Below are 6,000 nucleotides of genomic sequence, written 5' to 3' on the forward strand. Positions count from 1 at the left end.
GATGACAAAGGGCTTGGAGATTGCTGCTATCTCCAAGATGATCGACCTTGAATCAGCCGGATTCGATGGTCTTGCTTCAGCCAAACTTGTTGAAGAGAAGGAAAAAGAAATTGGAAAAATGAAAGCTACACTCAAGTTGCTGGACAAGTCGAACAAGGCGAATGAAAAGAAAGCCGCGGATTTGGCTTTAGAGTTGGAAAAAATGAAGAAAACCTCTGATGAAAACAATGCTACCCTCCAAACCTTGAATGAGGAAAATGAAAAAATCAAGGCTGACTGCGCTCAATTGACTACTGTGCATAATCAAATGCTCGAAGAAAATTCCCAGATGAAAACCGAAATCACTGACTTGAAAATTTCCGTTCTGGATCAGTTTGAAGCTGGATTTTCTAAAGCACTTACTCAAGTCACTTTCCTTAATCCTGACCTGGCGATCAACTTGACGGGAACAGACCCTTACGCCCGCATTGTTAATGGCAAATTGATCGGCCCGGATAACGCGGATGAGGAAAGAGTTGATGAAGAAGAAGAAAAAGAGGAAGAAGAAGCAGATAAAAATGAAGAGGATGGGAACGCCAACAACAACGAAGGCGAAGGAGAAAATCACTAGTTCCACCCCTGTCCAAGCATATGTTCTGCATGAATTATCCCTTAGTCTTTTTTTTTTTTCTAAGTTAGTTAAATCTGCCTATGTTTTATCTTTATGTCTGTAAGTGTTGAGCCATTAGCTCCACAGTTTATCCTAAGTATTTATGTAATGTTTATCAAGCACTATGAATATGATGTGTTTTCTATATATCAACTCTCAAATTGTATAATTCTAATGGTTCTGCCTCCTGTCTAAATTATTTCTACACTTAATATATTTCTGTTCCTATTCTTATTCTATGAGGACATCACATCTTAACTTAACATAGAAACCATTAAGTAATTCCTTCAATCTCAATAACAAGATTCATCCAATAACAACTAGATCAATCAGACAAATCAATATAATTAATAATACTGCGCTTTACCAACCTTTCAATCAGTAAGTTCAAAGTATAACTTAACATGAATAACTTTTACTAACCTTTCACCAAATTTGATCCGCCTTCGTCGTTTAGTTGAGTACATTATTCCCACATTTTGCAGTACATAATGAAATATGCTTAAATGAATCTCGTCAAATGTTGTGAAGTTTAAACTTAATCAACTACTTTGGAATCATAAGGCCTTTGTGTACATAACTTAGTCAAATTTTTCATTTTTGACATAGTTACTCATGGAAATCAAAGTCAACATGTTTGATTTCATTAGTATGCTCGCGTGGAGACTTGTGCTTAGTTTGGACAAGCTTAAATCCAATTTAAGACTGTGCTTATGAATTCGTGGCCGAATGCTCTTGTTTTAAGAGACTTACTTTTTTCTCAATTGTCTGACGTCGCCCAATTGATAGACCTTAGTTGATAAGTTTCCGCTATGGGTAAAAGAAATAAGTAAAATGATAATCCCTTGATCATTTTAAAAAGGTTATGCCTCGTTAAAAACTCTCCCGCCTGGGGTAGAGAAAAGAGTGCATACCTGTTATTCATTAATAATTGATGCCTCGTTAAAAACTCTCCCGCCTGGGGTAGAGAAAAGAGTGCATCGAATTTAGTCTTACACAACAAACATAGTCTTAAACAATACAACCAGCAAACATAGACTTCAACACACACAAATTGAAACAACGAAACATAGTCTTGGACGAACATACACTGAAACAAACTGTACAACACAAAACAGACTGAACGAACCACCCTGCACTTCAACTGTAATAGTAACGGAGATGCTGTGCGTTCCAAGCCCTTGGGACCCTTCGCCCAGATAACTCCTCCAAATGATACGCCCCTTGACCAAGCTCTCGCAGAATCCTGTAAGGTCCTTCCCAATTAGGTGATAACTTCGAATCATCAGGCCCCTTCGCCTTCCTGCGCAGAACCAAATCACCAACTTTCATTTGCCTCGGAACCACTCTAGAATTGTATCGCCTTTCCGACCTCTGTTTTACCATTGCCTGCCTCAAACGAACTTCTGCTTGCGTTTCCTCTGCTAAATTGAGATCAACCAATCTATTCATGTCGTTCTGCTCTTCACTATAAGTTGCCACCCTGAAAGTTACATCCTGCAATTCTGCTGGTATCATTGCATCTACCCCGTAAGTCAACTTAAAAGGTGATTCGCCAGTAGTCGATTGAGGAGTTGTATTGTACGCCCAAATGACTGTGATCAACTCTTCAGCCCATAATCCTTTAGCTTCGCCTAGACGCTTTCTAATTCCATTGAGAATGACCTTATTCGCTGACTCCACTTGTCCATTTGTCTGAGGGTGCTCAACTGAGGCGAAACGCATCTCAATTCCCATTCCTGCACAAAAATCCTTCACACTCCTGCTTGTAAACTGTGTCCCATTGTCTGAGACGATAGTTGCTGGAACGCCAAATCTGCAAACCAACTTTCTCCAATAAAACTTTTTGACTTTTTCTGCCGTTATTTTCGCCATTGATTCCGCCTCAATCCACTTAGTAAAATAGTCTACCGCAACCAAAATAAACCTGATCTGAGAACCTGCCGGAGTGAACGGTCCCAGAATATCTACTCCCCACATTGCAAATGGCCACGATGAACTTATTGAGCTAAGAGTCTCAGGCGGCGCCTTATGTAAATCTGCATAAATTTGACACTTACCACACTTCTTCACATACTCCATACAATCCCCTCGTAAAGTTGGCCAATAGAACCCTGCTCTGAGCACTTTCGCCGCCAAAGATCTTCCCCCAACATGACTTGCGCACACACCTTCGTGAACCTCAAACATGATTCTTTCCGCCTCATCCTTGGAAACACATCTCAATAAAGGTATTCCAATCCCTCTTCTGTATAATTGACCGCCTAACAATGTGTAATGACTTGCCTCGCGAATTTGATCCTTAGAAAATGTCAGCACATCAGAACCTTCTGCCTCCAAACACTTCTTGATACGCCCTATCCAATCTGAATCCGCTAAAGTTAACACCATCATTGTCTCATCTTCTTCGATACTTGGGCTGCTTAAAACTTCCTGGATGACTGATTTATTGTTTCCCGGCTTCTTGGTGCTTGCTAACTTTGACAGAATATCTGCCCTTGTATTCTCCTCGCGCGGAACATAATTGACCTGCACTATGCCTATCTGCTTTATCAATCCTTGAGCTTTTAATAAATACTTAGCCAGCTGTGCGTCCCTCGCCTGATATTCACCCTGAATTTGTCTGGAAACTATCTGAGAATCTGTTTTAATTATTATGCTCTTGACTCCCATCTCGATCGCCAACTTCAGTCCTGCAATTATAGCTTCATACTCTGCCTGATTATTGCTTGCTTTAAAGTCAAACTTGAGTGACTGCTCAACTGTCACGCCACCTGGCCCTTCTAAAATGATTCCAGCTCCACTGCCCTTGACGTTAGACGAACCATCTACAGACAAACTCCATTCACCAACTTCCATATTTTTCTCACAGGAAGACATTTTGTTGACAAAATCCACCAATACCTGTGCTTTAACCAGACCTTTCCTGTCAAAAGTGATTTCAAATTCTGACAATTCAACAGCCCAGGAAACCATTCGTCCAGCCAGATCAGGCTTTTGCAAAACTTGGCGAAGTGGCAAATCTGATTTTACCACAATTGGAAAGCCTTGGAAATAAGGTCTTAATTTCCTGGCGGATATGATTAGAGCTAATGCAGCCTTTTCAATTTTTTGGTATCTAATTTCAGCTCCTTGAAGAGCATGACTCACAAAATATATGATCCTCACATCATCTTTACTTTCTTGCAACAAAACTGAACTAACTGCATTATCAGAAATGGAAATAAACATTGATAATGGAATACCTGGAACTGGTTTGGCTAAAATTGGTGGCCTAGATAAATGATCCTTCAAACTTTGGAACGCCTTCTCACATTCTTCAGTCCAATGAAAAGTTTTGTTCTTCCTTAAGCATTGAAAAAATGGTGCTGATTTTTCCCCAGAACACGGAAGAAACCTGGACAAAGCCGCTATTCTTCCTGTTAATTTCTGCACATCTTTAACTGAAGCTGGACTCTGCATATCAAGTATCGCCTTGCACTTATCAGGATTCGCCTCAATTCCTCTCCTAGTGATCATGAAACCCAAAAACTTTCCACTTTGAATTCCAAACGAACACTTTTCTGGATTAAGTCTCATGTTATGCTTTCTTAATTCGCCAAAAGCTTCTTCTAGATCAGAACAATGTGCCATCATTTCCTCTGACTTAACCACCATGTCGTCTACATAAATCTCCATGTTCCGCCCCACCTGCTTGTCAAACACCTTATCCATCAACCTTTGATATGTTGCTCCCGCATTCTTCAACCCAAACGGCATAGTCTGATAACAATAGTTCGCCTGATTTGTCATAAAAACTGTCTTCTCCTCATCGGGCTGGTACATTCTTATCTGGTGATACCCTGAATATGCATCCATGAGGCTAAGCATTCCGTACCCTGATGCCCTATCAACAAGCTTATCAATATTTGGTAAAGGATAAGAATCCTTAGGACAGTGTTTGTTCAAATCTGTATAATCCGTGCACATTCGCCACTTTCCATTAGCCTTCTTCACCATAACAACATTCGCCAACCAAGTTGGATACTTTACCTCCCTAATAAATCCAGCTTCTAGTAACTTATTTGTTTCCACCTTCACAGCCTCTGCCTTTTCTTCGCCCATCTTTCTTTTAAACTGAACAATAGGTTTCGCCCCGGGATTTAAAGCCAATTTGTGACATATAAATTCCGGATCGATTCCTGGTAAATCCCTTGCACTCCATGCGAACAAATCCATATTCTCAAACAATAACTTTACTAACCTGTTTTCCTGACTTGTAGTCAAATTGACACCAACTTTCAAGTTTCGCTCCCCAATCTGGATCGCCTTAGTTTCCTCTTCTGATTTCATCTTGTGCTCACTAAATCCCTCTCGAGGATCCAAAATAATTTCTGACTGTTCTAAATCCACCTCATAGACCCGATGCCCCTCTTTCACTGCCTTCTTACCCATGTGCCCATACTGCTTGAAGCTTTCTGAATAACACTTTCGAGCAACCATTTGATCAGCCTTTAAAATTCCAACTCCTCCTTTGCTCAATGGATACTTCGCCGTTAAATGTCTTGTAGAAATGATCGCCCCCAGTCTGTTTAGTGATGGCCTCCCAATAAGTACATTGTACGGTGAAGTACACTTTACTACCAAAAACTTAATAGCAAATGCCTCCGCACTCTTCCCTTCTCCAAAAACAGTCTTCAATTCCACATATCCTCGAACAAATACTTTTTCTCCAGAAAAACCCACTAAAGAACCATCATAAGGCAATAAATCAGCTTCACTGAGCCCCAACTTTTCAAAAGCGTCACCATAAATCAAATCCGCTGAGCTTACTTGATCCAAAAGTACCCTCTCAATTTCATAATCCGCAATCCTCAGCATTACAACAATTGGATCATCTTCGTGAGGTTGTACTCCCTCAAAATCTCGCACAGTAAACGTAATATCGGGTTGATTGGTCGCCCAACTTCCCCAATCATTAGAGTAAACAGCATTAATAGAATGAACGTACCTCTTACGAGCTGAGTTAGTCGTTCCTCCGCCACGAAATCCACCAAAAATAGAATGAATTCGCCCCTTTGCTTTTCCATCCGACTGCCTATCTTGACCATCTTCCTCAATCTCTTTTCCATCTTCGGTTCGTCTTATTGAAGTTCCTGCTTCATCTGAATTGCTTCGCCCTTCAAGTTGCTTCATATACCCAGCCTTTATCAATTTATCAATCTCCTTCTTCAAAGTAAAACAGTCATCAGTATTGTGTCCTGAAATCCTGTGATACTCACACCACTTCTTCTTATCCACATAACCCGTTGACGGCTTTGGCTGTCGCGGAAAACGAATAACGTTCGCCTCCAGACACGTGTGCAAAGCTT

The sequence above is a fragment of the Lotus japonicus genome, chromosome 2 (assembly GCF_012489685.1).
Source record: "Lotus japonicus ecotype B-129 chromosome 2, LjGifu_v1.2".
Taxonomy (NCBI): Eukaryota; Viridiplantae; Streptophyta; class Magnoliopsida; order Fabales; family Fabaceae; genus Lotus; species Lotus japonicus.